This window comes from Bos javanicus, chromosome 24, assembly GCF_032452875.1.
Source record: "Bos javanicus breed banteng chromosome 24, ARS-OSU_banteng_1.0, whole genome shotgun sequence".
In the NCBI taxonomy this organism is placed as follows: Eukaryota; Metazoa; Chordata; class Mammalia; order Artiodactyla; family Bovidae; genus Bos; species Bos javanicus.
Window position 1 is genome coordinate 38,277,237 of NC_083891.1, and position 12,624 is coordinate 38,289,860.

The following is a 12,624-nucleotide window of genomic DNA, read 5'->3' on the forward strand; positions in this document are numbered from 1 at the left end:
AAGGCCCATTAAGGTTGGGCTTTTCATCAATTTTGCTTATTAATGTATCCTTGGTATCTAGGGAAGCACTGAGTACACAGTACACATCTAATAAATACTTCTTGAATAAATAAGTCACAGAATGTGTCAGTAGATGAGAAATAAAAAATAAGACTCTCATGATCGTTATGACCCTGACTTGTTATATGACCCTGGGCATGTACTTGATTATTTTTATCCAGCTTTCATTTCCTAAATATTTATTGAGTGCCTATGGTGTGCCAGGAACTCTAGCTGGGAGCAAGGACACCAAGATGAATAGATCACAGACCATTCCCTCTAGGGGCTCACGATGAGAGGGTCACCGTCAAGTGTGCATTCTTTGTAGGACAAGACGGTAAGTAGGACACATGTTGAATAAATAAAATGTTAAGTGAACTTAGAGCATGGAGTTGCTTATTCTTCAAAATAATATTATGCAAATAAACTATTTCTCCTATGCAGTCATATATGAATCATTCTACAGGTCACCAAGGTACCAATCAAGACATTAAAAGGGTCATTTGTTAGATGTAAAAGGTCTAAAATTAGTAGCAGAGCTTTAAAAATATCTTTCTTGTTCGTGCATTAAAATTTTCCTTCAAAACAACTTACTATAAGCACTTTACAATTTATATCATGCTGAGACTGTGTGAAACTGATGGAGACAGAAGAGTCTTCTGGCACACTGCAGATCATCCCCTCCTTTGTAATATACACGAAGAAGGTATGCACGGTGCTCAAGAGCCTTGACTATGGACTCAGACAAAACCAGGTTTCGATACCACCTCCTGAATTTCCATGTCATCTAACTCAGTAAGTCAGGACCAAGTTTTTATCTACACCAGAAAAACTATCTTCTTGGTGTCTAGAAACATAGTTCATAAAGGCAAACTTATGCCTATTATAAATTACCTATCTTTCCTGATCACATATCAATATGATATAAAAGGAGCTACATTTCATTCCAGTTTCCAATTTATATTATGGAACATAAATAATTTTAATTGACTTCATCAGCACTGCTGAATTTATACAGTCTTTACTATTCCTTGTTTAGAATTTTTCTGACATCAGTGACAGGGAACTCAAGTCTTCTGAATAATCTACCAAGGGTTTAATATTTAACAAAAAGCATTAAATGTCAGTATTTACCATTTACTCTGAACATACATGTTCTATCCACAAAAAACAGAAATCATCATGTGCTAGATGAAAGGAGACATGTAAGAGGAAGCATCATATTAAACCCACTGAAAATGCTTCTCTTTCTAATTCTTTAAATTGAAAGGTGTAACAGAATTTTATACTCTCTAAACTCCTCTAATAAAAGCTCCCATGTTACACCACTGGTAACTGCAATATCCACATGCACCATTTTCAAAGAGCCTTAAAGTTCAAACACACTTTCACAAATACTAACTCATTTAATTCTGACAATAATCCAGTGAAGTGTGTTTGCTAAGGAAAAGTAAACTAAATCTCATGAGGTCAAGAAACTGCGTGGCCTAAAATCAGAGTTAGCAACCTAGTCTTCTGACCTCATGTTCAGTGTTCAGTCCTGTTCAGTCCTTCCTTCACACTCAAGATTTAGTTTCAGGGCAAACATAAAAGTTGGAAGATATTTGTGGACCCACTTTATTCTTCGCTTGACAATCACTCTAACTTCTTAATTATACAGTCAGATTTTCAGTACACCTGAGTAGATCTCTTTGAGTAAATATGCCAAGAAACAGACTAAACATTTTGCCGTTCCTAGATAAAATCAACTTTTAGAAAGAATATAAAAGCAAAATTCACCAGGTCACAATCTTCTTACAATTATATTATAAAAGTGAACCTGAATTAGAGACTACAGATGAAATGAATTTCCTAGAAAATTTTCTATATTGTTAAAAAAACTGGAGTTTTGATACTATTTAAGAACTAAGGTGAATATAAATGTTTCATAATTTATTTAATTCCAGGCCTGTATGAAATTCTATGCTCTTTCCTGACAATTCATACCAAGAATTATGAGTTACTGCTATTATCTATACACTTTCAGAATAAGAATATAAAAGTAAAGTAAGAAAAATGTACATAAGGGGAAAGACATAGGCTACCCACTCCAGTTTTCTGGCCTGGAGAATTCCATGAACTGTATAGTCTATGGCATCACAAAGAGGTGGACATGACTGAGCGACTTTCACTTTCACTGTAAAGTAGAAATAAAAATAAATAAGAACTTAGACTAAGTTGAATAATACATTATACCCTTTGGGGGGGGGGAAAAAATCTTAAGTATGAAGTGCTTTCCGTCTCTGCAGACTTTCCAACACAATTCAAATTAATGAAACACAACATCTGGGTTATCAGAACACTGCAATAAACAATATAAATGTGATTAGGTAATGACTTAATGAGAGGTCACAGCACGTAAAGTTGACCTTAAATTTGTGTTAACCACCAATATCAATGGGCTCCCCAGGTGGCTCAATGGCTAAAGAATCTGCCTGCAATGCAGGAGACACGAGTTCGATCCCTGGGTCAGGAAGGTTCCCTGGAGAAGGAAATGGCAACCCTCTCCAGTCGTGCCTGGAGAATCCCATGGACAGAGGAACCTGGCCGGTTACAGTCCATAGGGTCACAAAGAGTTGGACGCTACTGAAGCGACTGAGTACACACACACACACACAATACCAATACCAAATATTTCGTTCCCTTCAGGACACTGGAGAATAGGATTTTTCTTCTCAGGAGCGGTTCTGGGATACACTAGAAGCATGCAATCAGACACCTCAAGTTTCTCCTCACACTTTCCCATTCTACAAAAAATGTCCTAATTTCCATTCCTCCCTTTCCTAGAAAACAATCAAAAGAGTCCTCAGAAACTAAATTAGGATGGATTGTCCAGAAACGTTAAGTGGCACTGACATGCTTGACACTGCTTATTTCTGTGAGACATCAAACACAAGAGAAATCACCGTCGACCTTACTTCGCAGGATTTTTACCTTACTTACTTACCCTCAAGAAGTCTCTGATAAAACAGTGAAGTAGAAAACATGATAAAACGAAAGGCAGAGCTAAACACATGGGGATGAAACACGTTCCACCTGACGCTCTCCTCTGATCGCCTCATTTTGCAGTGGAGTCTTTCTAGAAACACTGTTTCTATTTAGTAACAATGAGATCACCTAAAACAAATACCCTGCATCTGATAATGTTTGGAATTTAATGGTAGGCAATGAGATTTTTTTTAATTTCTTATTTTTTAATTATAAAAATTATACTGAAAGATATGAGTAGAAAATACACTAAATATTTGGATAAACACTCTTAAAGTTCTTCAATTTTAAACATTAGGAAGGAAACATTTTATACTACTAAAAAGAAAGTTAAAATTTTGCTGCCTTTTCAGTAAAAAGTTTCTAACTTTTATACATAATTTAAGTCCTTTTTTCTATACAGATACTTTAAGTGGCAAATGATCTAATGTTATCTTGCTGCCAACTTTAAAAGATGTTATGATATACCTACTTGTCAAAGCTTTAGTGAAATAATTACATTGTTCTTGTCAAAAATCTGGTTCAGGCCCAGATTACATAAAAAGGTAAATTAGCTCTACTGAAAATTTATATTATTGGTTAATCCTACATATGCCATAAATCTTTAGAGGCATGCTGTTGAAACATTTGATACAGTAGTATTCCTATTTGCTCACACAACTTATTTAAAAACATTTTGGAAACAAAACCAGAGAAAAAAAATAAAATGGAGAAAAAAAATTTTTTTAATTGATTTTACTGTTTACAACAGTTCATAGTGAACATTATCATGAACCCTGGAACATAGCGTTGCATGGTCATTATCAGATCTTAATATGAAAGAAGCCACTTTTTGCACTTTTCTAAAATTCACTGGTTATTTCAAACCTGGTACTGCATTATGACAAATATAACCTGAGTCAGATAAGGCTGGATTATGGAATCAAGTTCTAAACATTCAGAACCATGGAGATAAGACAGAGTGCAAAGTTAGAAAGATTGGATGGATAAAACAGACAAACTCTGATATTAAGTATCACCAACATGTGAAACAATTTAAAATGTAAGTTTTAATTTTCCTCTAGTAAAGATCAAGTCTCAGGCGTTTTAAAAGCAGTTGTCCTTAGAGATTTAACAGCATCATGAAAATAAGATTGGTGTTCAAATGAAATACACTGTATTTCGAGGGAACAAAATGATGGTGAACCATGTTTTCAAAAGTTAAAAACTGGTATAAGACTTTGCACATACCAGTATTTTAGTAACAACTGCTGAATATTCTGCTTAAAGTTCCACAAATTAAAGACTGACATCACAATCACATCAGAAGTAAATAAGTATGTGATTAAGAAGAATAAGAACAATAACGGTAGTAATAGTTATAGTAACCACATGTATTGAGTATTTTGGGGTCATGCACTGTAACTTACATATTTATTCCACACAAAAACTGTCATAAATATTCTACTGTTCCCATTTCAAAGATGAAACTATTTAGAAAAGTTAGACGATTTACCCTATACTAGATGCTAGAAAGTAGATTTGATATCATAAAATTTAAAATACCAACGATCTTGAGAAATATAATACATGCCATATTTGAAAGCCAACCATCTCCTCTTGAAAAATACAGTAATGTCTTTCCAACTGGGCTGGCCAGGTGAGATTAAGGAAAAATCAACACCGTAGGCAGGTTTACAGATAAGAAATTTAAGTCCTCACAGAGAAAATGATAATAAGATCAAGAATTGGTCAAACTGCAAAAGTCTTTACCAAAAAAAAAGTCCTTAAAAATACTTGCACAATCATACCCATTTTTGAACACTTATTGTGTGCTAATTTGAAAATTAGTTCAATTAATTTTCACAGCTACCACAGGTAGCAGTGTAGCAGCAGTGTCAGTCGCTCAGTCGTGTCCGACTCTTTGCGACCCCATGAACTGTAGCCCGCCAGGCTCCTCCATCCACGGGATTCTCCAAGCAAGAATACTGGAGTGGATTGCCATTCCCTTCTCCAGAGGATCTTCCTGACCCAGGGATCAAACCCAGGTCTCCTGCACTGCAGGCGGATTCTTTACCATCTGAGCTACAGGGAAGATCTAAAGCCGTAGTAGCACTACCACAGGAGTTGTTGCCAAAAGGTGGCAGTATCAGGACGCAAGCCAGAAAAACTGATCTGGTCCCCTATAGCCCATGTAATCAGCCACCATGCTATGACCAGGGGCATTTTCCTCATTTTCATCTCCCAGGCTGTGCTCACTGGGAAATCTTCGTGACATCCCTTTCCCTACATTGTATATGAAATACTTGAACAACTGTTACACATTGTACACGAATATCCATTCCAAGAGGTCTAGTCCACGAAAATGTCTATTTCATTCTCAGAGGTACTGACTCACCTTGAATCTCGGATACCTGAGATGCAGAATAAGTCATATACTTAAGAAGGAAAACATTTCAATAACCTTTATTTCTCAACATCCATCCACCCAAGATAACCTCATGTCATGACCAAAACACCTATTTCATCCCTTCTTTTCTGCCCATATAGTGGCCACTGGACCATCTTTCTAAGTGATGCAAAGTCATCTTGCTCTTCTCTTCATCTCCCCAAACAATCCCAGCAGGAACTATTCTAACACTGCAACTCGATTAGATTTTACCACCTTTTCCCAGCCTCAATTCTGTTTCAATGATTAACCCCAAATGGATTGACCGGCAATTTCGTACATTGGAACAGAAAGTTTTAACCTTTAAGAAGAAGGTATGCAGAAGTAAAGTTACATGCACTACTAGTACAGGTAAGGAAAGCTCACAGTCAGGGCAGGATTTGCATAAAGATAATCATATTCGGTACATTTTTATCACAACCAGTTTCCAAGAGATAGCCTCTCCAGTTTCGTTACTGATTTTATAGCAGTAGAAACAGCATAGTTTGTAGCAATTACAGGTTTCATAAAATCAAACTGCAGTTATATTTTAAAAGAAGAATGCTTGTCATGAAATTCCCCTTGCAATAATGTTAACACATTATACTTTACATTAAGTAATAAAAAATATCTCCAAACATATCATCACACATTTATCTAATAAATATAGCAATCAATATACCAAAGTCTTTTTACAGTAGCCTATTTTTTCCCTCTGCCACGGTTCTATTTAGTTACTGTAACTTTCTGACTGATACCAAGGCAGAAATATTTCAGAAGAGGTCATGACATCAAAAATCATCCTCAAGAGGAAGTAAATATTTAAACATTCACCTTGTCTTAGTGAGACAAGCAGTGTCTGGTGTGCAGCAACCCCATGAATCTGAAATTGAACTGGATGCTTGCTGATCCTTTGGAGAAAGTGTCCCCGGAACAGGTGTGAGTGGTTCCTGCAGAAGGTGCTCAAGAGCACCATTCACCTGCAACGCAAGAAATGCAATCTGTTAACCGAGTTTCCAACATTATTTATACACATGAATAGCAGCCTTACTCTCCTCTTTACACTCACAGCTCAGAGGCAGGCTCATTTAGACATCAAGAGCACGGTCTCCAGGTCAGAGGAACAAACTTCATGTCACAGCCCAGCCACCCATGCTATCTTTTCGAGAAGCTATATGTGCCCTCCACAGAGGGCTACGGAAAGAATCATGAATACAAATAAAATGCTTTTGACAGTGATCCATGAAGAGCAGGTATTTTATTCCTTCTTTTTTTTTTTTCCTATTCTTGGTTACAAGTTAGGAAGATTATCGTCCATTTACTGAGCACATAATATAAAGCACTGGGTTGGTGCTTTATAGAAATGACCTCACTTCATCCTCAGAATAGACGTTACTCCTTTTATTTTATAAATAAGGAGACTGAGACTTGGGGAATTAGCAATTTGCTGAAGTTAGACAACAAAGTAGTAGCACTGGCACTTAAACCAGGTCTGATGCTCTTCAACATTCCTGTTGCATCTGAATGCTTTCATATTGGGGGGCTGCCTGTCACAGTTTGATGTTCTCCACAGAAAAGCAGGCAATATGGCAAGTTTAACTATATAATATAAAATGCTATTTTTATAAATGTATCTCAAATTTACTAAGTTTTAGGAGACAGAGTGATTCAGAAACAAATTAGTAAGTTTCAGCACATGAAACAAACATATTAAAACAACATCCAAAGAAATTTCTCTCCCTCTCTATCATGAAGTATCTGATTCATGGTGTAATTTACCATCATGAAAAGATAAAAGGCAACTTTTTCAAATTGCTTACAGTCAAATTTACAGAACAAAGATGACTGTGTACTAAAGTCAAATTGATAAAAATTATGTTTTCATTGTAAAATTAGTATCTTCATTACAGATCTGCAGAGAATAAAATATAGTTAATACAAATATTTATAAAAATATTTAACTACATCATCATCAGATCAGATCAGTCGCTCAGTAGTGTCCGACTCTTTGCGACCCCATGAATCGCAGCATGCCAGGCCTCCCTGTCCATCACCAACTCCTGGAGTTTACTCAGACTCATGTCCATCGAGTCAGTGATGCCATCCACCCATCTCATCCTCTGTCGTCCCCTTCTCTACCTGCCCCCAATCCCTCCCACCATCAGTCTTTTCCAATGAGTCAACTCTTTGCATCAGGTGGCCAAAGTACTGGAGTTTCAGCTTTAGCATCATTCCTTCCAAAGAAATCCCAGGGCTGATCTCCTTCAGAATGGACTGGTTGGATCTCCTTGCAGTCCAAGGGACTCTCAAGAATCTTCTCCAACACCACAGTTCAAAAGCATCAGTTCTTTGGCGCTCAGCCTTCTTCACAGTCCAACTCTCACATCCATACATGACCACAGGAAAAACCATAGCCTTGACTAGACAGCCCTTTGTTGGCAAAGTAATGTCTCTGCTTTTGAATATGCTATCTAGGTTGGTCATAACTTTCCTTCCAAGGAGTAAGCATCTTTTAATTTCATGGCTGCAGTCACCATCTGCAGTGATTTTGGAGCCCTGAAAAATAAAGTGTGACACTGTTTCTACTGTTTCCCCATCAATTTCCCATGAAGTGATGGGACCAGATGCCAATATCTTCGTTTTCTGAATGTTGAGCTTTAAGCCAACTTTTTCACTCTCCACTTTCACTTTCATCAAGAGGCTTTTTAGTTCCACTTCAATTTCGGCCATAATCATTGCTAATAATACAGTGCATTTTCTTCTAGACTGTTTTTCTATGGTTTCCTTTTTTTCTAGATATAACAATACCAAATCTTGTTTTCTTAATAGAACATAAACCAAAGTTTTAATAGTTTGTAAATATTTTATATTTACATTTTATATTTTCTGGAGGAGGTCTGGTAGCTCTATTATTTTTCACTTTATTATTAGTATTAGCAAATGCAATCAGATGAAATAAATCAAGAATAATAAGTGGTAAAACTATTTCTACTAGTTGATATGATACCTGGAAAATGCTAAAGAATCAATATAAACAGTACCTCAAATAATAAAAGAATTTGCTAAGGCAACAGAAGATGACAATATTCATAAATTAAGACCTTCCATAGACACTACATTATAAATAAGTAACATAACCATAATGAAAAAGATGGGGAACAACAGAACTAACCTAAGTAAACTTCAGAAACAGTGTTCTGATTGCATACGTTAAAGCTGCAGACAAAAAGAACTGTACGCATACTGCACTCTAGTTAAAGATTTGGTTTTTCACAGAGGTATACAATTGCAATTGTGAAACTACTTTATGTACATTTTCAGACTGAGTTAATAAATACATTGAGGATAATAAACAAAGTTTCTTGGTGTTAAAAACAAGAGCTACTAGAAACAGAAATGGGCTAGAATGAACTCTGATGATGGACTAGAATCAGATACATCAATATGAACTCATGATTATGTGTGTGAGTGTGTATACACACAAATAGATGTAAGACAGATATAGACATGTGTATGTGCACATGTGTGTGTTTGTATATACACAACTATCTCCTATTTCTGTCAGGGGAGAGAAATCCTAGAAGCAATTGTGAAAATTTGTTGAACACACCAAGAACCCAGAACTTGGTTTCCAAGTATTCTTCTTCAATAAGAGGAACCCAAAATCCTGGGAGGAAGGCTGATCTCAGGATCGTGGCAGAGATGAGTGTGACAAGGGAATGGGGCAAGATTAGTCCTCAGGATCCTGTGGGGCCAGAAAGTCAGCACAGTGCTCAAATTGTGATGGCAGGTCAAAAGGAAGCAGGAGCCAGCCTGAAGGTGCTCCTGACGGCCAGATAATCATCATGAACTTTATCTCAAGCAATAACAAATATTCTTGAGTTCATACTCCACGTAAGTGATTGAACAAATAAATAAGGGTGAGATAGCTCACTCTTAGAGTAAAATTCAAATTAATAAATACAGAAGGAATGATGCAAATAGAAAAATCAACCTCTCATAACCACCACCGTAATAACTGTTACAGAGCCATGAGTCAGTGATGGAAGCTAAAATTAGTGGGCAAAGATATATGAGAAAACAGGATACCTGTGTATTTCAAACTGTCTTCCCACAAGAAACTTACGAACTACAAAGGGCAAAAAAATGTAAATTTAGAGTGCAGAAAACTGATAAACTCCACCTCAATTAAGTGATCAAACTTATCACCACTAGGAATAAGGCACATCCACATCGTTTACCTCCTTATATGATTCACTGAGGTCACACCATCACTTCTGGGGTATTCTTGCCAAAAACGAGTAATCTAAATTTCATCATGAAGAAACATCAGACAAATACAAATTGAAAGACATTCCTCAAATTAACTGGCCAGCACTTTTCAGAAATGCCAAGGTCATAAAGATAGACAAAATCTAGAGAAGTTCCTCAAGTCAAAGGAGAATAAAGAGATATGACAGCTAATACAATGTGTCATCCTAGATTTGATCCAGAAATAGGAAAAAGACATCTGTGGCACAACTGGAAAAATTTAAAGAAGGCTTATAAGTGGTACTGATTTTTATAGCTAATATTAATTTCATGATTTTTTAATTGTACTACAGTTACGTAAGATGTCAACATGTAGTGAAGCTGGGTGATAAGTTTATAAGATCTCTATGTCCTACTTTTGCAAACGTTTTGTAACTCAACTTACTTCAAAATGAAAGTTTAAAAACATTTCAAAAGTACTTGGGAAGTAAATAGCAAACTAAATTCAAATAGGTGAAAGAAAAGAATAAAAATGAATATGAAAACAATTGAGTAGAAGCAAGTTTTATAATGGAAAAAAACAATTATGCCAAAAGTTGTTTTTTTAAACTCTTCATAAGACAAAAAAGGAAAATGAAATTGAGCAATACCACATCTCTACAGTAAATAAAAGGGTGTTGGAAATAGCTTTACATTACTAACTTATAAAACAGAACAGCTGGAAAGGACGTGGAGAAAAGGAAACCCTCTTGCACTGTTGGTAGGGATATAAACTGATATAGACACTATGGAGAAGGTCCATCTAATCAAAGCTATGGTTTTTCCAGTGGTCATGTATGGATGTGACAGTTGGGACTGTAAAGAATGCTGAATGCCGAAGAATTGATGTTTTTGAACTGTGGTGTTGGAGAAGACTCTTGAGAGTCCCTTGGACTGCAAGGAGATCCAACCAGTCCACCCTAAAGGAGATCAGTCCTGAATATTCATTGGAAGGACTGATGCTGAAGCTGTAACTCCAATACTTTGGCCACCTGATGAGAAGAACTGACTCATTAGAAAAGACCCTGAGGCTGGGAAAAATTGAAGGCAGGAAAAGAAGGGGACCACAGAGGATGAGATGGCTGAATGGCATCACTGACTTGATGAACATGAGTTTGAGCAAACTTCGGGAGTTGGTGATGGACAGGGAGGCCTGGCGTGCTACAGTCCATGGGGTTGCAAAGAGTCGGACATGACTGAGCGACTGGACTGAAGTGATAGAGAACAGTATGAAGATTTCTTCAGAAAAACTAGGAATAAAACTACCATGTGACCCAGAAATCTCACTACAGAACATATACCCTGAGAAAACGATAACTGAAAAAGACATATGTACCCCAATGTTCACTGAAGCACTATTTACAATAGCTAGGACACGGAAGCAACCTAGATTCTACTGACAGATGAATGGATAAAGATGTGGTACATATATACAATGGAATGTTACTCAGCTATTAAAAGGAACAAACTTGAGTCAGTTCTAGTGAGGTGGATGAACCTAGAGCCTGTTACAGAGATATCATATATTAACGCATATATACGGAAACCAGAAAAATGGTACTGATGAACGTATCTGAAGGGCAGCAATCGAGACTCAGACATAGAGAATGGACTTATGCACAGCCAGGGGCAGGAAAGTGCGGAACTAATTAAGAGAATAACATTAACATAATGTTATTATTATGTTATTATTAAGAGAATAGGTATTATTCATACATTATTATATGAATAATAGTTAATGGGAAGTTGCTGTAGAACACAGGGAGCTCAATCTGGGCTCTGTGAAAACCTAGAGGCGTGCGATGGGGTGGAAGGTGGGAGGGAGTTTCAAGAAGGAGGGAACATATATGTATCCTTATGGCTGATTTATGCTGATATTTGGCAGAAACCAATGCAACACCGTAAAGCAATTATCCTCCAATTAAAATAAATTTTAAAAATAAAAAACAGAACAAAGTCAAGAACTCACCACATATATGGCTGTCTCGTTTATGACAAAGATGCCATCCCATTCAGTATGGAAAACAACGAGTCAAGTTTTCCAATAAGTAGCACTTGATTGAAAATGAAAAAAAGGACTACTTCTCCCACACTATATCCAAAATGGAAAAAATAATTCCAAGTAGACTGTAGACTAACATGAGAGGTAAAACAAGACAGCTTCTAGAAAAATGGCTAAAATTACAAAAACCAAGTGTTGAAAATGATATAAAGGAAGTGGAATTCTTATATGACTGGTCCATGTGTAAATTGGACAGAAGAATCATCATAGCTGTTTTATTCATAAAAGCCAAAACTTAGCATCAAAGCAAATGTCTATCAACAATAGAATCAGTTAATAAATTGCACCAGTTATAAAATTGACTGCTCTTTAGCCATAAAGAACAAACAACTGTTGCCTACTGCAAAGAGCAACCAGACATACTACATAGTTAAACAAATTCAAAAGAACACAGTTTATCATTCCAATGACATAAACTCAAGAAACCGATGACACTAATTTATAGTAAAAAAAAAAATGCATTATACTGATTACTTCTGGAAGGTATTCAGAAATGCAGCAAGGGAGTTCTTTGAGCTGGTGATAATATTCTGTGTCTTCCTATCAATAGGGGTTATACAGGTGTAGTAACACCTTCTGCCGGGAGCTGGTGAGGCATTCCACTCGTGACAAAGCTCATGAGGAAGGAGGCTCGGCATATGCAAAGGCGGGATCGAGCCTCAGGAGTCCGCCCGGATATTCTCAAGCATCTATCCCCCAAAAAACCAGAGTCTGCCTACTTTATTGCTTTGTGCTCTCACCTCTGACTTTACTGGGGGCTGTCCCCCACCACCATCTCGCTCTCTTTGTCAAAGAGCTA

The 12,624-nt window shown here is 36.7% G+C and overlaps 1 protein-coding gene across 6 annotated transcripts in view; it reads right to left on the bottom strand.

Moving 5' to 3' along the window:
- DLGAP1 (DLG associated protein 1) overlaps positions 1–12,624 on the bottom strand; it is a 784,377-nt gene that overhangs the window by 663,513 nt on the left and 108,240 nt on the right. For all 6 annotated transcript variants that reach the window (XM_061399853.1, XM_061399852.1, XM_061399850.1 and 3 more), the window contains exon 2: positions 6,308–6,453. The gene's annotated coding sequence lies outside the window, so the exon portion shown is untranslated. The remainder of the gene's footprint in view (positions 1–6,307; positions 6,454–12,624) is intronic.